This window comes from Oratosquilla oratoria, chromosome 39, assembly GCF_046742065.1.
Source record: "Oratosquilla oratoria isolate Oo_2021 chromosome 39, ASM4674206v1, whole genome shotgun sequence".
In the NCBI taxonomy this organism is placed as follows: Eukaryota; Metazoa; Arthropoda; class Malacostraca; order Stomatopoda; family Squillidae; genus Oratosquilla; species Oratosquilla oratoria.
Genome location: NC_134815.1, coordinates 34,961,768 through 34,986,165, shown reverse-complemented (window position 1 = coordinate 34,986,165; position 24,398 = coordinate 34,961,768). Strand labels below are relative to the sequence as shown.

Here is a 24,398-nt window from a genome sequence, read left to right as displayed (position 1 = left end):
CTCAATATCAAAGGGCAATATATTGACGTCATACTATTGTCACCCAACACAGCTTGTCAATATACTCAGCCTCAACTATGAACAATATTGTGTAGTGTGGGTTACTGTACAATACCAGTGATCATGTCATGGACACTTGATGAGATTTTGCATTTAGGTATATATTTACGGTGATGGTGCAGGTGTGCTCCTGACTGGACGCCTCGAGATGGGAATCGTGTAAGAGGAAGACCAGACAGAAGTTGGAGGAGTGACATGACAGGTTGGCGCACTGCTTGGGATGAGACTTTTGTTCGCCTGTGTACTGATTGATTGATTGGTTGATTGATTGATTACGGGATTCCAATTACATCCATTGATTCAATGTTGGTTATATTCATACACTCACCAAATTAAACAAGTTTCATCGGTACTTTTTTGCGTGCAACTAGACTTCACTACACATTATCCCTTCTCTTAACAATGCATCTATTCAAAATATACATTTTTGACAAACCAGACGCCAATCTATATTGTTCTCCAATCTCTCTTACAATATAGCTGTTCAAAACACAAGCAACATATAGTGAAAACACAATCTTTTTGCATCGTATCTTCTTGTGTTGAGCCAATCGTCCTTTTGTTAATTATAAACACCTTCAGGAACATTCTGGTGACATACTCCATTACCTGACATCATAAAATAATAAAGTCACAAGGGAAAGTTTTGAACCACGCTACAGTTTTAAGTCAATATGATTTTTTTTGTCTAGTATGTGATATATTTTCGTATGCAGTATTTATGTTACAGTTAGTTAATTTTCTTGGTTAAAAATTGTCATACAAAGAATATGAAATTTGTATCAACCTTGGGTGGGTAAAACATGTTGCTCATTAATGTACGTACGTAGTCATGCCCCCTCCCCCTCCCCCTCCTCCTCCTCCTCCTCCCTCCCTTTCTCTCTCTCTGCCCGGGACCAAGTACTTAGTTTATCAAAATACTCGTAGTCTAGCGATTGACAAAACGAAGTTAATTAAGTGCTTCACATTACTATCGAGGATCAACGTCAGCTTTTGAAAGCAACGCTGGATTAATATTTTTTCATTAATTTGCACTATCCCTTCGATAACCGAAGACCCGCGGCCCCTTGTTATCCGGCAACAGTCCCCGGTTATCCACAGATGTCTCTGGAATAATGGAACAGACTTCAGCGTGAACCAGAATTAGTACGATACAACTGTGAACAAGAACTCAAATGTTCTAATCATTATTTTCCTTTGAAGTATAACACACGATAAGAGATGATGGTGTGTCTTTGAGCTAGCGCGCTTCTTGCGCCGGTGAAGGAAGGGCAAAACAAGCTGGACAAAATGAGGACCCCAAAGGCACGATATGAGGACGCGATAAACAGAAACTCTGGGGAGACGTTCTGGAGTGGTGTGGGCGAGAAGACGGGAGACGGGTGGAAAGGGAGAGGACACAGGATGAAGCGGGAAACGAGACCTCGATGAAGGGGGGGGGGAGTGGGTACATAGGATGAATTAAGCCGAGATAGTCTGCGGAATCGATGGTCTCGCAAAGAAATTAAAAAAGAAATCGAGAGGGTGAACTAAGCTCTCTCGTCGGAGCTATTCATAAAAACGGGAGGATACAGTGGAAGTCAATTGGGGAGAATGTTAGGTAGATCGTGGTGTTTTTAATATTTTGGCAGTTATATGGAACAGATGATAAGGTATGCTTGGTAAAAATCTAAAACGTTGTCAGGATTAAGTTACACAACAGGTTCTTCAAATGTACCGAGAGAGCTGGTGCCTTTATGGAAAAATAATCTAGTTTCTAAAGCTTTGTGGATGGTACACGTGAAAAATCATTACACGATAATTGGTATACTGACGTACATTTGATATATATAAAAAAAAGTTCTTCCGGAGTATTTACTGTTACCTGTGACCAAGAGAAAAGGTGTACGTACTGCAGCCGTGGACTTGTGCTCAGCTCCAAGTTTCTCCTTCACCTCAGGACCCCGTGCGAGGCTAGATCCACGTCCCGCCTCCCTGTTCCCTCCCACTAATGCCATCTTACCTGTCCCCTTTCTTTTAGTATTTCTTACTTCCATACTATTTCTTTATATTTTTCAAAATTTTGTTCGGATTTTCTTTATTGGAAATGATAATACAACTAAGCAAAGTAGTTGAATAATAGTGTACTCACCCCGATAGCAACAGCGAGGTCTCGCCTATTGTTACCGTCAACTCCAAGACTTTTCAAATCGCCTTTCGTCTTTATGACCTTCCTACCAAAGACCCAAAGTTGCTTACCTCCCATTTCGGCCGACACGAGCCAAGCTGTACGTAGCCTTAACCCGTATGTAATGGGGAAGTAAAGCCCATTCTTCTTTTTTCCCTTGAAGTTGTACCTCTGCATGTCCTGAAGCAATACACCTTACAAGGCGAGTCTACTCGATGGAGTTTGGAGGGGAAGTTGTTTCGATACCGTAAGCACTGCTCTATCGACTACTCGCGCGGTCGCAGTTAGTGTAAACATTTTACAAAATTCTCTAGCAGCATGTCCCTATGAGATACTAAATTAAATTCATTTTAGGAGACGACCAGCATTAAATAGAATATCTAATGCCAATATGAATTAAAATAACAACTAAAATTGGTCATCAAAGCAAAGTAGAAAGTGTCGCAAAGTTGTGTTATAAATATATGTTCAACTTGCTTGTGCAGACATTGCATGGTGGTCTTTAAGTCTACTTTTCTTTTTGCAAAGAAATATATATGCGTGAAGCAGGTCGAATAGACATCAAATTAGTTATAAATGTAAAGAATAGCATGACCCACACCCTATGAGGGTCGTTTTGTCCGCTATGAGATTGGATTCCATAGACTCAAAAACTATGACATGATACGATGGGGAGTGACAAGTGGCAGAGTAGAACAAAGTTGAGTGGAATGGAGTGGTCTGATGGTGGGGGGGGGAGTAAAGGGCCTATTGCAGTGTGCCAAGGAAAATTGACGGGAGACCAACCTGTTACGATTGCGGGGAAAAGGTCTACCACAACATACTTGTCACGATTTTGATTCTATCGTTGAAGTAAGGTTTTCGGTTAGATTTCGCTTGCTAGTTTGACTTCACGAGTCGGCAGGCATTCACATATTTTTATAACCTACACCATAACAATTACTAAGATTACTAAATCGTGACTGGCGTGATAATTGAACAATTCTACATAAGAAAACCGAAATTAATTATTGCAGAAACATATGTACGGCCATATTCAGACGTATAATTACAAAATTTCAAGTTCCTTGCAAATTATATGTACTGTTTATACAGAATAATGTAATGTATATAATATAGACAGTGCAACAAGTGTTCGACAAATTTTTAATTTGCACAATCCAAAGATATATGGCAATTTAGCACGGATATGCGCGACAGTGCAATACATATTTCTTAGCCTACTTTGGAGGGTATATATCTGCCTCCCTCCAATGCCCCCCACCCCAAAATAAATACTTTTTTATATCTCTAGAGTTCAGGTAAAGCCGGTTAGGTTAAGTAGTTCGAGCCGTGATGTACGGTCCAATATATTAATATCAGACTCCGCGGCATCACAGCTTTCTACTACTTCCAGCGTTGAAATCTCCGCGCGAGCGAGGCTGTTCCCGAGCTGCGAAAGCGTTGATTACAAAAGTTTGCTCATTCCAGTTTTCGCTATGGAGCCTTGAACGGACGCAGGGCATTTACAACCGAAAAAAAATAAAACCCAACAATAAAATACCCATAAGGAGGATAAATAATTTTACAATTCACTACAACGGTAATGCATCCAAACCTGTTCAGTCGACGTGATCTTGAAATTTCAGACCTTCTACCACTTTTGTCTTTTTTTTTTATATTCCTGTGGGGACATTGGGGAGAGAGGGTCTAAAAGGAAGTGACAGACACATCAGGACTGGCCGTGTAGGTCCGTCGGATCAGACTACAGAAATGACGGGAAGGGTAGAAAGAATCGAGATGGATCAGAATTCAAAGGATACACTGGAAGATTTTATCAAAGACAGGAAGCATTTTCATAGATCCACTTGTGAAACTATCGTTAAGTAAAATGATAGAAGTGCATAAAGAAGTAAATAAGTAGAAATGAAAATAGAGTAAGAAAATATTTTTGTAGATTGAGGTTCGAAGCGGTTTCAGTACCACAGGCGACTGTCAGTGGGTGGCGCGGTTGGGGTCAGCATAACGGGCGAACGAAAAGCGCCGAACGATAAATGTAAGAAAAGATTTAGCTTCGCGTCTGCGATGACCGACTTTTGGGCTACTAACTCGAGCAGCCACCAGAAGATTTCATTCAGTTGCACCAATGCGCCAATCTCTACCACATCACTCATGCAAACTTCCCCCCATCTCGTCCCCCCTCGTGGGCTGAACTTGCAATTTTATTCACCTTAGACATATCCCTCGCATAGCACGACGAAGGAGGGGGGTTTTAATTGCAAAGAAAATGTGAACCAGATTGTACGGCAAGCGTGTGACCAGGACCTCTTCTGGAAGGATCTACAATGAGATGGACCCGGATAGAGGCTAAGGACTAGAATGGCGCGGAACAGGGGATGGTAGGAACCTGAGACCTGATGAACAATGCTTGGTTATGGTAGTTAGGACGTCAGGGTATGACGGTGAGGGGGAGTGATGGAGATGTGGGGGAGTGGGATTCAATGGATCAGAAGGGTTCTCAGGAGTGGGAGGGGAGGGGAGAAGTATTAGAGCAGAGAGGGAGTAGGGGTGAAGGGGAGGGTATCCCACGCAGAAATAAGGAAGAGATAAAGGAGGAGGGGGGGGAGGAGGAAAGGGGAGGGTAATAATAATAATAATAATAATAATGATAGGTTTATTGAGATAGCAGTGATACACTGACAATAATACAATTGGGCACTTTTATGAGTAATATAGTAATTATTAGAGTGATATGCTTAGTCTAAAATTTATGATGAGTTTATTGTGCACGCAATATGAAGTGGGAAAGGAGACGTGTCGTGATGTAGTACAGTGCCCGGATATTACGCAAGGCGTAGACAAAGAAATAAATGCAATGGAAACAAAAGGAACGACGCAAAAATGAATGACACTGAAAAAAATTGGCGTTGGGAGAAAATGCGTCTGGACCGATATCAGAGCATCGAGCGAAGAGGGCGTGAAGAGGAGGGACGTGACGAGCGTTAGTGAGTGTAGAGAAGCGATGATATACATCACCACCTAGCGTGCTACGGGAACAGTTCGAAATGATGTCGTGGAACCGGCGATACGCGGCCTGCCGTGAAGTATTGGATTTTGGGGTTATAATGTGTGTGTGTGTGTGTATATATATATATATATATATATATATATATATGTGTGTGTGTGTGTGTGTGTGTGTGTGTGTGTGTGTGTGTGTGTGTGTGTGTGTGTGTGTGTGTGTGTGTGTGTCGTCAAACGAGAGAAATGTCAGAGTTGGTCTCCAAACATTGTATACACTAAGAATATGTGGGACATCTACGCCTGCGTTAAGCTTTACTTTCAGCGGTATGGAGAGAGATAGAGATGGAGATAAAGAGAGAGACGAGATCAGTCTTCAAATTTTGACTTTACACCCTTTCCTGGTGACACTGAAAATCGACAGCACAGGAATATCATGCACACAGTATTATTATGTACATTGACTCTGTACAGATGATACTGTAATGCAAGGGAGTGGGAGGGAATGGCGGGTTAGAGAGTTGTTATGTGAAAAGGATATTTTGACGCAGACCGATGGGATTTCGTCCCATCTTCTATCTTTCTGGATGAGGGAACGGTGGGGGGAGGGGGGAGCGCCGATCTAGTGAGGCGGCCTTGTTATGGATGTGCTATGGCTTGCTGCATTGCTTCTGACCCGAAGCACTGGGCCGGATACAGGGATGACCCGTCATCCATGAGGAGCTAAGGTGAGAGGGAGGAAAGGGTGGTGGAGGGGAGTGGAATAGGTATGACTGAGTATATGCCTTTTGACTTTGGCTACCTCCCTGGCCAGGGAAAAAAATATATATATATATGGATGGATGGACAGGTAAGATGTAAACACGTGTAATCTCTCTCTCACACAAACACGCGCACACACACGCGCACACACACACACACACGCGCGCGCGCGATATAGCTCAGCATTTGGAAAAATTGCAATTACTGAGATTTTTCTGCGCGCATTAGGGTATCGTCTCCAGTATAACCACGTACACGAGTACTCGTCGTACTCTACGAGTTTGAAGGTACGAGTCCAACGCTCCTTCTTCTTCGCGTGACGTCATCACCGTCACACCACGTAACTTCCGCAAGCACTCATCCACAAGCAAACGCGCGTTCGTGCGTTCACGTCGGCGTTTGGGTTAACCCGTCCGATAGAATGTCACGCCAGTTAAAGGTTAGGCTAGAAGGTTAGGTACTTTGGGGTGGGGTTGATGGTCAAACATGTGCTCGGGCCGAGATGATGCGTTTGAAAACCTTCAAAGAAATTTAAAAACTCGTCTGGGAAAGTTTACAAGGAAATGAAGACGACGCAGCGTCGTCAGGTGCAACGATAGCGAAGTTGTGATTCACCCCCACGGTCTTTGATCACGTGTTGGACTCGTGATCGACAGCTATTACCTTCCCGGATGAGAGCTCATATAGGGCTCGATCTTTGAGTAATGCTATGACCCCTACACACACATACACCTCCTTGCCCACCAGAGTTGGAATACCGATTCGCAGTACAACGATGCTGAAATATTCATAGCCCTGGGCGGGACTCGAATCGGATAATTGAATTAGATGTCAAGAACGGTACCACTGCACCACCGAGTCGTGTGGATCCAAGGATGTGGCAGGACGAGTTCTCATAGTCTCTGGTCACAAATCCCCCAAGGTCCCCAGGAATCCGGACACGGTCCTCAAGTGACGAGGACCATAGTTCCTGGTACTCGAGGGGGCGTGTCTGGGCAGGACCCACCCGGCCTCTTGTCCGACTACTCCCGCCCGTCATCCACACGGATAACAACAAAGATTCTTCCTAAGCCTCCTTATCCAAGACCGGCTGTGCCTCGGTCTAAGCCATCCACGGAGAGAACGCCTTTGTAGTGTTTTTACTGGTACTTGCTTGACTTTTTTTCTTTCAGTTGAGTCCCAGCGGCTCTAGCCGATTTAGGGACTCTCTTATAATTTTCCCTTATAGAAGAAGTATTAATTGTACAGGGGGGAAATTAATCATGTGAAGTGGGTGACTGGATAGGTGGGAAGTGATTAATGAGGTTGTATTGCTTGACTATATGATTCAGATCTATGGAAATCTTATGCCCAATTGACTAACTTGTAACTTTCTTTGGAGTGGTTTTATTCAGTTCTAGGGACATCTCATGCCTGGTGGGTTAACGTGTAACCTTCCTTGGACTAGCTTCGTGTTCTACATTAGCTTGGCAAGTATGCAAATTGCGAAGGTGTGGCAAAAAAGAACAATTGCGTTCGCTCACGTGGGAAAGGAAGGGAAAGATGGGAACTAGGACTCCCACTCTACGTAGAGGACCATGGAGATTACGCGTGTGGAACTACTGTACAGCCTCGAAGCCTTCCACCATCGCGTGAGTACAGTTGGCAAGAACATGAGAATGGAGGAGGCTGCAAGAGACCATAAGGCCAACACTAGGCAGTTCCATGTCCCTTACCACCTGTCATCCCCACCCATAGTTATCTAATCTTCTCTTCAAACAACCAATTGTTCCGGTACTGACCGCTGAAACAATTGGTGTTTTTAAGAGGAGACTAGATAACTATGGATGGGGATGATAGATGGTAATGAACATGGAACTGCCTGGTGTAGACCTTATGGTCTCTTACAGTCTCCTTCATTCTCATGTTCGTCCCCATCGACGCGTTAGACACGGGGGGGAAAGTAAAATCGCCATTTCTAACGACGAGGGGGTGGGGTGGGGGTGGGGGTGGGGTAATGGTAAACAAAAACATTCCCACCAATTTTCTCGGCGGAAGGAAAGAGGGCGACCCGCCAAGACAATGGGCTCCGAGCAGGAGAACCCCAGGTTTCGTCTCCTGGGGACAAGAAGCATCAATGCACGCCGACATAATGACCCCACAAAACACTACTTTTACTTTTCCTCCCCTGTTATTATTAGTTTGACTTGCTGGAAGACTTTGCGAAATGAACGAAAAATGATAATAAGATCGCACGCGCTCATACGCACACACAAACACACACACACTACATTCAAATCTAAGTGTGACACTAGGAAAAATAAGGATATAACACACGTTGGAACCATACATAGATTTGAAAATTGGTATAATAAATTGGAGAGTAAGAGATGGTAAAACATGAGCATTGTTCCTTTCCTGTATATTGCAATTAGGTAAAACAAACAAACACACACACACGCACGCACACACACACACACACACACACACACACACACAGAACTTTAGATATTTTCAAGGCTCATGTTTTTCAAACTAAAGGAAGCGCTATGAGGATGACTCAGTCCAATAACTCAAAAACTTGTAATTGCTTACAGTCATTCCTTGTCTTGCAGACTCTTCCAAGGTGAATCCATCACATCCGCAAGCTGAAGTACTATTCCTTTTCACCTTAACAAGGTAAGAGTCATAATCAAATTTAGATTTTTGTATTTGACTGAGAAGGTGAGGAGTCTTTGCAGGTTGCGCTGAATAGCTGCGGCCGAAGCCGTCACCTTTGCCCCTATTGGGGGCAGGTCACTGCTGAGAATGGGGGAGGAGTGTGGGAATGTGAGACCAGCACCATTCCGTTTATGCCACCAGTACACTGAGCTACCTGTATATCACTATTGCTGTAGTGTTAGTAGATAGACACCAACTATGAGGAAATAGCCTGACGGCAGGCAGAATAAAATGACACAGGGTCCTTATCCGATACGGTAGGAGTTTGAAAAAAAAAGTCACGTTTTCCTGTTCTCACCCGATACCATCACCCTTGAAGTCGGCCTCGGCTTTCCTCTTTTGTTGTTTTCGCGGTGTCCTCAACCTTGAGGCTCATGTCCAATCTCTCTCCCTTTTCGCTGGCACTCGACCGGCAATTGCCTTCAGTCTTTACAACTTGAATATCCAATTTTCCTCTCTCCCTCTCCTTCTCTCTCTCTCTCTCTCTCTCACACACACACACACTTTCTATCTCTATCCCGCGGCAGTCAGAGACCGTGTCCGTTGACAGTGGCCTCACTAATTAGTGTCGCGGTGTTCTTCCCATGACCCAGGTACAGGAGGAGGAGGAAGAGGGAAGAGGAAAGAGGAGGAGGAGGAGGATGTGGGACGACCCTCCATCGTTACGGACGACGGAGGCGTCGGCGCGGACTTCGCCACAGTGGGTCGTCCGAAGTCGTGTCAGCCGCGTTATCAACTCCCGCCATTATCTACCCAGTGGTGGTGGAGTTGATGGAATAAAATATAATTTGGCGGCAGTCAGATTACAAGGACAAGTGTCGACCGCAGAATGAGCGGCAAAATGTAACTTTATGAAGAGAATCAGAGTATAAACTAAAAGGTTATTGGTTCCATATACAGTATGGATACATTATAACATGGCTATATATATATATATATATATATATATATATATATATATATATATACACACACATATATACATATATATACATATATATATACATATATATACATATATATATACACACATATATACATATATATATACATATATATATATATATATATATACACACACATACATATACCGTATGCATACATTATGGCATGTCTGTATATATTTACCGGCATGGAGTAATCGGAAGCGTGCTGGTCTCGCATTCGTTTAGTTGTGGGTTTGAATCCCGCATCCCCCCCCCCCCCCGATTCCCAACAACATCTATTGCCTACCCTAACAATCAAAGCACCGCATAAGGCTTCGGTCGCAACTACGCGCTTCTTGGGAGTAGGCTTCTTACAGTGAGTGTGTGAGTGAGTGTGTGTGTGTGTGTGTGTGTGTGTGTGTGTGTGTGTGTGTGTGTGTGTGTGTGTGTGTGTGTGTGTGTGCACGTGTATGTGTATATATATATATATATATATATATATATATATATATATATATACACAATTATAATAATAGTAATAAAAACTATTACCAATTACATACTGAAGTAAGAACACAATTTCTTTGAGAGCCACTTCACAGTGACAATAATTCTTAATAATCGCCTTGTCATTTTCATCACGCCGCGCGCTTGTATCCTTTTTCAGTCCATGACGTCAAAGTACTCTCTGCAGAACCCGTCTCCCCGTCGTGATCCGGCTTCAGCAGAGCCGGTCCTGAAACCGACCGACCGACCGAGTACTCTTATGTCCGAATCCTCCGCCGCTGACCTCTCCGCAACACACAGGTACAACCTCTCTCTCTCTATCTCTCTCTCTCTCATTTATCTGATTAGTTTTACCTATATCAGTTTTCAATCCACCACATCCTTCCACCAAGTTCTCTCCACCTTTTCTCTCCCGTTTAACATCCACATCTCCCTCCTCCTCCTCCTCCTCATACTTCAACTCCTCTCCTCATTCCTCACCTCCTCCTCTTCCTCCTACAATCCTACATGATGTGCTGACGTCAACGCGTGTGCGCACATAAACACCAACACCGCTGGGACACAGCGCAGTACGTGTTCACATATCCGTGATACGTAAGGCCTAGGCGGTTGAAGAGGCGAGACGACCGTCCGTCGTCGTGATGCATGTGTCTGGACGGGGTTCCTCCCCGTCCCCCGTCCCCCAACAGGTGCAGCACCACCCAGACACCTGAGGACCCCGCCCCTTGCTACACTTGCTATCCCACGATCAGAGTCCCCCTCAGCCCCGTCTGGCTTTTACGAGCTCCCCGTGGCAGGTGCACGGTCCAGCCATCCAGTGCCGGTGACAGTTCTAAAAACAGTTCGTTAAACACTGGAACCCACAAACCTGTATTCTCAGTTTTTACTAAACGAGGTAGATATTTTCTTCACAACTATGGTGAGGTAAAGTTTGTAATCATTATATTTTACGAAATTACTGGATTTAATATTTTACATATTTACCTGGTTCTTACTCACAGTCGATGGTACGCTGCCTGTAAGGTTACAAGGCAGTGTGGTTGGACCTTTAAGAGACAATGATCAAACACTACCACTTATCATTACTGTTACTTGGTCTTCGGAATAATGTGGTTCAACTTCATACAGTGATCCTCATGTAATATTTTAAGATTGATATTACCATGATGATACAGTAAATGGAGAGAGAGACAGAAAGAGAAAGAGAAAGAGAGTGTGAGAGAGAGGGGGAGGGTGAGGGTGAGAGAGATAGGAGGGAGGGAGAGAGAGAGTGTGTGAGAGAGAGGGTGAGGGTGAGAGAGATAGGAGGGAGGGAGAGAGAGAGAGAGAGAGAGAGAGATAGAGAGGGGGAGGGAGAGAGAGAGAGAGAGAGAGAGAGAGAGAGAGAGAGAGAGAGAGAGAGAGAGAGGAAGTGAGAGAGAAGGGGGGGGAGTAGTGAGAGAGAGGGGGAAGGGGGAGGGAGAGAGGTAGAGAGGGGGAGGAAGAGAGAGAGATAGTGAGGAGAGAGAGAGAGAGAGGAAGAGAGAGAGAGGAAGAGAGAGAACGTGTGGAGAGAAGGCTGGAGAGAGGGTGAGGGGGATGAGAGTCGACAGGGGCAGTGTACGTCGGCAACCCTCGCACGTCGTCCCTCATGACTTTGCCCCACACACCGGCGGACGAATAAGAAAAAGAAGGAAGAAAAAAAAAGAGAAGACAACATACAACTCTGAACAAACAGACGTACGTACACTTCTCCGCGCGTACACACAACGTCATGACGAGGGCACGTGCTTGCAACGTGGCTAAATGTCCGAGAATGTGGTGTCCAGTGCTTTCGTTGTTGCAATGAATAACACGTAGACCTACAAACATATTATCAATTAAAAGAATTAAAAGGGAACTTCAGGTATAATGTTTCTATACAAGTAAATGCTAATGTTGTATGCGTATGCTCAGGTATGGGTCTGTGAGTGTCACTACATAGTTTGGCGTTACGAGAACATAACATACAGGAAGAAAGTTCATCTCGTGTATCTCTACGCTCATGCACACGCTCACACACACACACACACACACACACACAGTGTCCACGTCAGGAAGTGTGCCGTGTAAACACTGTAGTAAGTGTCAACCGCATTGTGTGCAGTGTACACAATGCGATAGTCGTTTCACTGCAAAGGTCCTGATGTCAATGAAAAAGCACATAGAAAATATAAAATGCAGTTGTATATCAATGTCGCTCAAATATCCTCTTAATTTTCGTTCCTTGATTGTTATTTTCGTTATTATAATTATTTTGTCCTCACCAAAAATCTAAAGATACAATGTTTTAGACAAAACTAAATGTTGGTGATTTTCTTAATAACTCACATCGTGAGGATAATGAACACTTTCTTCCACGAGGGTGTAGGTCGTAAGTGAAAAGTAATAATAATAACAAATACGAGGTTGAACATTTCCCGCCAAAACTTTATCGACGCCTGCGCGCATACGATGGCGCGAAGAATTGGCGCGCTGGCGGAGAGCCAAGATGTAAATACGGCCGAGCGCGCGCAAAAAGGCGCCCTGCCTGGCCAGCCTCCCCCTCCCCTCCCCTCCCTCGCCTTGCTCTCGAACCGGTCGTCCCTTGCACACACTGTAGTGTGTGTAGTAAATTTGCAAATGGCTGTCATTGCTCTCCAGACATTGTGAACAGTGACTTGCGACTAAGTCGGATCTCCGTCAATGCAACTGCCACTTTTTTTTCCCTCCGAACTTTTTTTTCCTTCACCCTCTTCAAAGACTGTTTACACTGATGCTCCTCCAGAGGGCACCGAGGGAGGGGCACGAGCGGCAGGTCGGAGGGTTGCCCCGGGCATCTGGACCTTGAGCGCATTCAAGCATTGCACCATCGCCTAAAGCAGAGGGAGTCTAGACCACCACCTGTTCCTTCTGCTGTTCATTGCTATTATTATTATATCAGTTGGCTACCCACCACTTGTATAGCTACCGGTAGTATCACCACTTGTGTGTGTGAGTGTGTGTGTGTGCACTTGTCTTTGTACGAAAATGAACGATTGTAATAACACTTCCACCCAAAGAAACCACCGGTGAATTACAACAATTCAAAGTACATAAACAAAGACAAAATGCTGTTATTGTTGTTCACACGAATACAGAATGTGGGTGAGCACACACACACGAGCATAGCTCCCCTTCCCGTAAGATACAACTAGGTAGGTAAATACACACGCACGCACGCACACACACACACGCACACACAAAACCTCGTCCGCATACTCCCCATCAACATCAGTACCAAGTTCCACCACACTAAGTTCCCGTCAACCACCACTACCACCACCACGTCCTGAAAGGTCACAGCAGCGAAGCAAGGTGACACAGAGGTCAACATCTAAGAGGTACTGAGGTAGAGGGGCATCATTCTATCTCGTGCATGTATACAACTTCAATTGTAAACAAGAATGTTCTTATGCACTGCTGTTGAAGAATGAACTTGAGCATGAGGCAACTCTTATGTTTATGTTTTTCGTAAAATATAACTGCAAATAAAGAATTCGAATTGTTCAGTTGTGCATTTACATTCGCTGCTAGAAGGTATGTCATCCTCATATGTCCTCAGTTCCTTTCATCTCCCATTAGATAAACGGCATTAAATAAATTTTTGGAATGATGTCGATCTCAGCTTCTGATCTCGGTCACATAACTCGCATTCAGACGTGACCAATGACCGAAAGAGTACAGAACCTCCGGTGTCCCTCCGGTCGGGTCTGTGTGTGGGTTCGCGCGTGCGCGCGCCCGTGGTTGTCTCAAAGGTACGCATTACCACAGGTGCTTGTCCAGAGGGTCAGTGGAGGTGAGCGGGAGGAGGTGGTAGAGTGGAGGGAGCGGGAACGAGAGAGAAGTGTTGTCGAGTCGGCTGGGACCGGGAGTGACTTTGGCGCGGTGGGTGAATGAACGTTTACTATACTCGTACCTTGTTTATCTTCATCTTGCGCACACTTCCTTCACTAATGTTGAAAAATAAGGCATATGCTTGTTTTTAGATTAAAATATTGTAATCTTTTTTTTCGCCAAGATTGATATAATATCAGTTTTCTAAGAAATATGCAGTGTGAATAATCAAACTACAGGCAAATATTTGTGTGTCTGTGTGTGTGTGTGTGTGTGTGTGTGTGTGTGTGTGTGTGTGTGTGTGTGTGTGTGTGTGTGTGTGTGTGTGTGCGCGTGTGTGTTTGTCACTACGTGCGTGCTTGACCACAAAGTTTATTTGCACTTTGTTTTTAACCAGGAACAAGACATCTAATTGCAATTTTATTACAGAAACTGTGGTGGAAAAACATAAGACGTAATTTCAGAAACTTGCTGTTATAGCAGTCCTGCCGCTGTGGTTGCTGCCCGGTCATTGTCCAGCCCGGGGGAAATGGCCACAAAAACATTTTATAAATTTAATCAAACGTCCACATTTAAGACGTACGAGTGCGCGGAAGTGAAACGAAATTACAAGTCTTGAAAGAAGGAATTTTTTTTTTCTTTCCCAAATTAAATTTAATGCGCTATGAAATGCATAATCCGTTCTATACTTTATATATATATATATATATATATATATATATATATATATATATATATATATATATATATATATATATATATATATATATATATATAAAAACCTAATATATCTGGGGAGGGGGATATCTGGCTGCAGCTCCAGAGGGCGACTTCCTCGATCCTAACCAATACCTTACCTCACAGATACCAAGAGCTACTCGACAACAACAACAACAACCATTCCAGTAGGATAAAAAATGTCTGACACTATCCAGTACAATCGTCAAGCGGAGCATGAACATCTAACGCGACACATTAACATTCTTATAGCTCAAGAATCCTGTACTCCCTTAAAAGCCCATTTCCGAGTACTTAAACAACTCCAGAGGATGTTCAATATTTCTCGGCAGCGACGTGATAGTATTAATAGGGATAGAAACGATAGTGGAGTTACAGAAATAATAATATCAACAACAACAATAATAATAATGATAATAATAATAATCAAACTGTCGGATATGTTAACTACAATAAATTTACCTTAGTGTATCAAAAACAAAAGATTTCACGTCAAGAGCCTTTTAATTAAACCCAGAATCGCCACCTTGTCCCTTCGTACTAGGACTTCCAAGGCAAAGACATCGGTAGTTCCTGTTAAGTGCGTCACTAAGTCGGAGATGACTCAAGCTCACACTTCTCACGTTTCTCACGCTTTACAAGGAACTACGAGCGAGTCACCCGTTGTCTCCCGGGAAACAGACCGTGACTCTGCACCGGAGACGATCCTCCCGAGCTCTCTTTGTCACGGGTGGTGAGAGAAGTTTGCTGGAGTAGCGTGGCAAAGGCTTAAAAAATCCCTCTCGGGAGACATACCGGAGACTCCTCTCTCAGTTCACCTCGTTACTAGCGAAACAGAAAAGTTTGCAGGAGTGGCGTGGCAGAGGTTGATGCTGACGATTAATTTGTTACACGGACTGAAACGTTTCGAGGGGGAAAATACTGTTTTGGAAGAGTGGCTCACGCCAGCAACTCTTACGGGCGAGTGGGTCGACATCAAGTTATTATCATTGGCGTAATTAGTTCAATCTCTGCAACGGGAGCCACGAGAAGACGGGAACACAGGTTCTCATGAATGTCGCGGGCCAGTGGCCATCATTATGCACGAGCGCTCTCAGATTCTACAAACACCGTCAATCTTGTGATGGCCTCTACAGATACCGCAATAGGCAAGGCTACTAGTCTAGTCCTCTCTTGTGAAATGTTATGAGAGAGAGGCCTTTGTTCAGCAGTGGACTCGAAATGGCTGACTGATTGACAAGTCTAGTTTCCAATTTTAACGTCACCTGAGATGAATAAAATCGACTGGCGTTGGGACAGATTTGTTTATGGTTAATATTAATTACACAATATACGAATCCTACGTTGTTGGTAACAATGCACGGTTTAGAATGTCGCGCGATGTTTTTAATCGTATAGGGGGCGCTGCTTGCAAGGCGTTAATCAAGGGGATACCAAAGGTGAATGAAATGGCCTGGGGCTAGCAGAATAATAAATAAATAAATAAAAAATTGTCACCCGGTACGGGAGTTTTGTTCCCTACATTACTACTGGATTGTAATGTGTACCACTTGAAGAGTTTTATTCTGACTGACTCCAAAATATTATATTCGGCCAAGATGGTGATGGGGGGGGAGGGCAAAGTCCAAGCAGAAACGGGTTAATGGGTGTTTATACGCAATTTAATGGGGGTGAATTCCTTCTCCTTCTCCATTCCCCATACTCCCCAGGAAGAAGACGGTAGAATATAATTGAAGTAGAACTTGATACGATCAGGGCCGAGCGCGACTCGGTTCCGTCAGGTGGACGAGATAAAAACACGAGACGAAAAACTTAAGCAGTGAATATGTAGCTGGCGACAAAGAAACAAGGACAATTTTTATCACAAATTAAATTAACTATAACATCACTGGTGTGTGTGTGTGTGTGTGTGTGTGTGTGTGTGTGTGTGTGTGTGTGTGTGTGTGTGTGTTTTCTACCAATGATTATATCGATGCAACGAGGAAAATTGTCCTGGCCTCTCTTGTGTTGCCGACTTCTAAGGAAGTGGAAATAAAGTGAAAAGATGAAATCGAGGTGGATAAACGGGTGAATGAGAGATGGAAGGGGAGAGGGAGATGAAGGGGATGATTAGGAAATGGAACCGTGGAGGGAAGCGCGCTGGATCGGCAAAGGCGGAGGGAGGGGAGGCAACCAGAGAGTCAGGGTAGTGTTGATGTCCTGGCGATAACTACGGGGCAAAACGTCGCCCGAATCGTTCGTTCGCATTTCCTAGTGCTGTGATCGAGATCTATGAGGGTCGCAAGGGTATCCCGCTGTCTCAGAACCTCCGGTCATGGAGGGAAAAGGAATGAATAAAAATGAAATATAAAAATTATGAAAGGCATTAAGGATCACCAGTAGCATCTTAGGGAATTGGATCCTTCTGATTTGTTGTCGCGATCGAAAACCATTCTGGTTTAGTCGTTTGCTCCTCGCCCATCCATCATTCCTATCGCTTGTGCAGTCATTACTCACTTTCCTGGATGTCCTGAGATGCTGTTCATTTTAATCTGGCGGAAATTTATTAAACTAAGAATCAGCCACAAAGGTAGCAATGTCAGTGATATGTACAGTCACGAGCAAAAGTTTCGACTCACGCACCAGTTCTCACAGCATCGGTACGATTTTTGTCGTGCACGTGATATATTTTCCTATGTAATAGTTTTACGAGTAGGGAATTTTCTTGAATAGATAGAAAACAAAGATTTTGAAATTTGTATCATGAAAACCTCTGGTTGGGTCAAAACTTTTGTTCGTGACTGTGCACGTCAACGTGAAGGAATAAGAAAATCGGGAAATGGCGAAAAACTAACGAAATGTGAGAATTATGGACTACTAGATTTGGCAACACTTGTGAAGATCTCTGTCAAATTGAAATGAAAAGGGTTGTGTTTTACCATAAAAAAGACTAATAAATTATAAATTTATTCACCATTTTATTTTCCTATTCCGTGTCACTCAGTCCAGTGTTTAGAATTGCCTTTATTTCAAAATATATTTGAATACCTTCGGCACTCGCCTTAAAACTACTACTGCCAAAATTGCACATTTAATTCAGATATTCGGGTAAAAAAGAAATATTGATTTTTCAATTGTATCGTGTAATTATGTGGAAACGACACGGCTGCGCACACCTCTGAGGTTTCGTGTCAGATTTGGTGTACAATGTTGATATCGAGTTGATGTGAAGAAAAAAATCCAAAACCCGCGTTGTGGCATTAGTATGCCTCAACCGTAGGCAGCTCACCGCCCCCGCTATACAGACCCCGGGACCAGCAACACGAGAACGCATTTTAACCCGTAAGACGCCAGGGCACAAGGTCCAAGATTCAAAGCATCTGTAGGAGTGTTACACCTCTTTCAGATGTAGGTGGACGTAGTAAGGAACAGGTTATGTTCGGAGCGGGTTTGTGTTGGTCGTAGTAAATGTGGTATACATACTAAAGTATCGATGCCCAAGACAACAATATGAACATTAGATATACATGCAATATGCTCGTGCATGGATGCATGAATGCATGGATACATCTGTCCTCCTCCCCTTTCTCTCTCTCTCTCTCTCTCTCTCTCTCTCTCTCTCTCTCTCTCTCTCTCTCTCTCTCTCTCTCTCTCTCTCTCTCTCTCTCTCACACACACACACACACACACACACACACACACACACACACACACACACGTTCCAGTCAAACAACAACAAAAAATTCAACCACATTTACCCCAAAGACAGACTGCCTTACAAGCATACTTCGTGATTCCAATCAGGTAAACACACACACACACACACACACACACACACACACACACACACACACACACACACACACACACACACACACTTTCTCAACTCAAAATTTTCTAACTTTTATCCAGTTGCTGGGGAGTTCAATACGCTTAGGAAGAAATTATCCGAAGACTCGGCGTCGTTCCCCATGACCGGCTCTTCGCAGAACCTCCGGTGAGCCAAAACGACCCTTCGGTAAGAGGGCAATAAGGCTGAGAACATCTTCCTTCCCCGAGTAGGTTTGGTCCGTTTTACTTGGGGAACCTTGGGGCCTCCCGTGCCAACTCTCCTCTGCTCTTTTACTCCTCTTTTCCATTTCTCTTTTCCACCTGGAGGAGTCAGCGGCGAAGTCCAACTTCCTGATACTTGAGTCAGGACTTCGTCCATGTTCACCGCTTCGTATGCAATAAGCATAGAGTGTATCACCATCATGATGCCCAGACAGAGAGAGAGAGAGAGAGAGAGAGAGAGAGAGAGAGAGAAAGAGAAGGAGGGGGAAGAGTTAGAACATAAATATAACAATGTTTCAATAGAAATGACATCAGTTTGATACAACACCCGTAAAACGAGGATCCTGCATACAGGAATGGGAGGGCGAGAGTCAAATTTTCAAGAAACGGGAGTAAATGAGGTAGGAGGTAAATTTTAAGAAAGCTCGAAGATATAGTGGGAGGGGGAGAGGAGGAGGGGGGGGGGACTACGAAAGTGCAGCGACCTGAGCACTCGGGAGAACCAGCGGAGAGACAGAGAGGACATCAAGTGGGGCCCGACGAGAGGGGAGGGGGTACTCGGCCGCAGACGGAACAGGTCGAGCTGCTTCGAGGAACTAGGGGGAAGGGGTCGGAAGAGAAGCGGAGAGGCGGATGGTGAATAAGCGCTACCCCGAAACGATACAAAGAAAACGGAAAAAATCAAGCAAAGTCTAGGGAAGAATGGACCGAGTGCAGGAATAGCGCGGAATAAGTGCGAATGAAATGCTGAAATGATAACAGATGAGGAGATGCTAAAGGGAAGAAAGGAAGAAGTTACTGAGGGTAAAATGAAGGGAAGGAAGAGGCGAAAACGATGACAACCTGAAAAGTGGGGAATTAGAATGAAACGTAGAAGCGAGACAGGAAAGAGAAGGAGGAAAGATATGCAGAAGAATATCAATTATTAATAAGAGCAGAGGAACGAAACAACGAGTGGGCAAAAACACAAGGGAAAAAACTTGGACCAAAATTATATCAAAATATTTGTCCAAGATGTCACTGTAACTTCTATGAACTTTGACAGTGATCTGATTAATTGGTATTTGTCAGAACCACGTAAGGAGCCACTGCACGCGATACAAAACAGTGACCATATACATCTTGACAAAACAATTATATTATATTTTTTCCATTCTTAACTCTTTAGCAATTTTGCCCTACCTAATTCCAACCTATTTCATTCAACTGTCTCGTGGTAAGGGACATGGAACTGCCTCCTTATGGTCTCTTCCAGTTTCCTCCATTATTATGTCCTTAACATAAACACAGATCATGTGAACATGCCCCGGCACAGCCGTGGGACATGGAGCTTCTTCGGGGCGTTCTGGTGGGGGTGACAGGGCTCAATATCAAACCGCAGGATCTTGGATTCCAAGGATTAGACGACAGCGGGTCCCTCCGTACCTCACGAACTCAGGATACACAGAGCGACAGGTGTCCCGAGGTGGTGCGACGGTTGTGCCCGGAACATGGTGTAAACATGCATAATAAACTCCTCTCCTCCTCCTCCTCCTCCTCCTCTTCCTCCTTCTCCTCTACCGCCCTTCATCCCGAGTACTGCATGAACAGACTCCACCAGCCTCTGTTCATTGTCATCGCTATCAACTGAAATTATTGAAGAAGTTCTTCTTGAACGCAAATTCTTATTCTGGCAAAGCCTGGACGATTTCATATGCAGTGTTAAACTTGGGATATATAGAATTCTCGGTTGATTGAGGCAAGACACAACACAACAAATAAGTCTGCAAAGTACGTTGCCGGGGCTATTCTTAACTTGGGAATCCCATAATCTCGTTTGACTTAAGGTGGGGAGCCTACGCCAGGAGGCGCTGAATAGCTTTGGCCGAAGCCGCACCTTTCCTCTATGCGCTTGGACTGTTAAGGAAGGTAACAGTCACTGTTGGGAATCGGAGAGAACTGCGGGATTCGAACCCACAACTTAGCAAATGTGAGACCGGCACGTTTCTGGTTACGCCACCAGCGCACTTGTGTTCGACTTAAACCGATACGAAATATCAAAACTCGTGTTATAAATCGACAAACCTGTTTCAAACTCATCCGCTACCAAAAGGAATTAAACACAACTGAATAAATTAGCATGGCGGCAGAGAGGATAAAGGGACAAGTACCACTCTGTGCGGAAGGAGTTTCAGGAGGCTTCAGTTCGAACCTCGACAACATCAGCTCCTCACCCCCACCTCCCTCCATCCCTCCCTCCCTCCCTCACTCAGCCACCCACTTCGACGATTACATTACGGGTGAGTCAGCCAACGTCCACCTTAGACCAAATACGTACAAGAGTACGTCCAGATAAAGACATGTGAACGAGACTCTTTGGATATAAAAGGAAACGTCCAATTCGTAATACGAATGGCTTGATTAGTCTGAAATCTTTGGCGGTGCTATCCAAGCGCAATGCAGCTCTACAGCGAGGTTACTCACAGTTCCGAGCAAATGTTAAGAATAAAAAGTAACACTGTCCTTAGGTTGAAAGAAGCGAAACAGAGAAGCTCCCTAGAGTGACGTAGCGCAGGTTGGGAGAGGCGGTTGACGACTGACGAGGTTGAAATACTCTCTCTCTCGTCTCCCCATATGTAGTCACGAATCTGACCATATAAAGTCATGGACCACGTTGGACCCACAAACTTGAACAACTTCCGACTTCCGAGGAGGAGTAGGAGGAGGAAGGGAAGGTGTATCTACGAGGTCCTGGTACTCCTTAAGGGCAGCGAAGAACACACAAGGCAAAGAAGAAGAGTATGAACCCTACGAAGGACCAGAAGAGGAAGAACTAGAAGAATCAGAAGATGAAAATGAAAAAGAGGAAGAGGAAGAAGAAGAAGAGGAAGAGGAAGAAGAGGAAGGGGAAGAGGAAGGAGAAGAGGAAGAAAAAGAGGAAGAGGAAGAAGAAGAAGAGGAAGAGGAAGAGGAAGAGGAAGAAGAGGAAGGGGAAGAACCCGAGGAACCAAAAGAATCGGAAGATGAAGATGAAAAAGAAGAGGAACAAGAAGAAGAAGAAGAAGATCAACAACAACCATCCTATCTCCTTTCCGGGGACCACCCATTTCGCCATCTCCCGGCCCACTATTGACATTTATTAGTCTGTACTGTTCTCCCTTGGCGCCAAGGTCCCACAAAAGCTTTACCACCAGAGTCGTTGATGGCTTTAGAATGTTTTCACGGACGGATAATCCAGCGATTATCAACCCCTTCCCTGTGTCATCTACCTCTTCGACTTGAGGCGTTGAACCTTAAATAGCTACTCCCATACAGCCAACATAAAGACATAAGAAAAAAATCAGTAAGGTTCTGCATAAAATGAACTCATAATTCATGGTATAGATTATCTAAGTCAGCCAATGGATCAAGAAAATCAAGAAAAAATGAATACAAGTTGGTAATAGGCGACTTCCATACTAAAGTGGGGAAGAAGATGGGAGATGAATCGTGCATTGGGAAGTTTGGAGTAGGTGAGAGAAATGACAAATGCGAGCTGCTAGTAAACTTGCAGAGGACTACAACATGATCATAATGAACACTTTCTTCCAAAAGATAGTTTCGACTTGGAGCAGTGTTCAATTAAACGGACAATGGACGCAGTTACGCTCGCAGCTCGCCACAAAGAAAGAAATGCAATAAATAGAATAAAAAAAAATGTCCGTAGACTTAAAAGGTCACCGTGATGATATCATGTCTTTCATTCGTAGCTTATCTCTGGGCAAATAATTGTCGCACGAGGCCGTGCCTTGTCACTTCTGCAAACTTTACTGTATGTTCCTATCCCACAGGTTACCTTCGGCACCTGCCACTTCATCTCCCTTCCCTCGGGGGTGCTGTCCTGGACTACTTAACCCTTCCATGGCTGCGGAACGTCGTCCATTTGGTCCTTTTAGCCCCCATTTTCAAGACATGAATAAATGCGCATCTTAACTGCTCCATATAAGGCCCACTGCCTGAGGGAGGTGGGTGAGGAAACAGTCAGGTGGCCGCCCGCTTCACCCTTTCCAGTCTTCTTTTTCACTGCAGATTCCAGCACCCGCGAGGGGTGATGGAGGACGGTGGGGGGGTGGGGGTGGAGAGATGTGTGGAAGGAGGGTGGCAATGAAAATGGTCAGTAATGGTAACTGCAGAGGTTGTCACAGTCGTGCAAGTCATCGTTCTGCAGTGGGCTTGGAATGGCCAATTGAATGGTAATTGCAATTATGAGGCTGTACTAGCGATCGAGTTGGTGACGTTGGGGAAAAGGAGAGGAAAGGGAGATGAGAAGGAGAGACAAAAGGGCAGGGAAAAAGAAAAGAAGAAAAATCAAAGTTCTCAGTCGTGAATTCAACAGAAACCGAGAGACAACTGGACGCAGGAAGAGCTGGAGAAGAAACAGAAGGATGCAAACGTAAACGAGGTTAATCGAGAAGTTACAAACGAGGTTGTGGTTGTGGTCGTGGCTGTGGTTGTCGCCAGCAGCGACAAAGGAAGCAGCAGGCGAAGGCAGCAGGTACCACTGCACCTGCCGCGGATGCGACGTTAAAATACGTTTGCAGGTAGAACACCTGTTATGGTTTAACAAGAAAGTGACAGTAAAGGTAAAAACAGCTGTCCCTACCCACAAACGCCTCCTCCCCCTCCCCCTCCCCCTCCTCAATGGACACCACTTCCTCTTCTCAGCAAAACATTGGAGTCAATAATCCTCACTTCGCGTTGTCCGTTAGACCTGCTCGGAGACCACCATTATAAAAAATAAACAAATAAAACAACTAATAATAAAGAGAGACAGAACCATCAAAATCTAACATTACAATTTCTTTCAACCTACCAACATCCAGTAAGTAAATACGATGTAATGTTGTCTTGTCCCCACTGGAACCAAACCCGAAAGAAATCACCGTTGCATAATTCCTGTAAAGTATCAACAAGACTCGCAAGAATATTCAGGGGGTCCTCGAGCTACGTCGGAGATCCGTTCCTACGGACCGATGTACTGTAAAGCGATTTTCGACGCATGTCGGAATTATCATCGCCTAAATCAATTACTTAACCTAAAACAACCTAACGTCATACGTATATATCAAGAAGCAGAACTAGCCCACAGGAAAATGAAAGGGAGAAAATAACTATATTACAGAAAAATGACAAAAATGAAACTGAAAAAAAACACAAAATGACAAATGAAACTGTACATTCTGTACCGCCGTAAATCTAAACGACGCATGTTGAGGGTGACGTAGGTCGAGGACCTCCCGTATACATAAACAAACACCACAAACTCCCCCCCCCCACCTCCCCGTGTTTGTGAATGGATGGGACGCAACGCGACAGGTGAAGCGGGTGGGGTAGGTGGTGGGGGGAAGAGAGGGGGAGAGTGAATGACTCGAGCAACTGGGTGAATACCAAAGGGGGAGGATACGGCAATGGGTGACGGAGCGGATATTGAAGGGCTGACAGAGTGGCAGGAATGACTGACAGATTAGCTGGGCGGTGGGTGACTGAAGCTGTTGTATAACGGAAGGGTTGAATGGTGGGACAACATGGGTGGTGGGGGGATGGTGTCGGAGGGTGTGCAAAAGGCATAGTGGAATCAATAGGAGGTATAAAGAAGGTAGAATGCTGATGTGAAGGGG

At 44.5% G+C, this 24,398-nt stretch overlaps 1 protein-coding gene and 1 long non-coding RNA gene across 3 annotated transcripts in view; one reads left to right on the top strand and one right to left on the bottom strand.

The window, feature by feature from the left end:
• Positions 1 to 24,398, bottom strand: part of ec (ubiquitin specific peptidase echinus) — a 414,276-nt gene that overhangs the window by 42,254 nt on the left and 347,624 nt on the right. The window lies entirely within an intron of this gene.
• Positions 1 to 24,398, top strand: part of LOC143020354 (uncharacterized) — a 164,707-nt gene that overhangs the window by 126,922 nt on the left and 13,387 nt on the right. Inside the window, exons 4-5 of the long non-coding RNA XR_012965895.1 lie at positions 8,581 to 8,644; positions 10,280 to 10,419. This is a non-coding gene — a long non-coding RNA (uncharacterized LOC143020354). The remainder of the gene's footprint in view (positions 1 to 8,580; positions 8,645 to 10,279; positions 10,420 to 24,398) is intronic.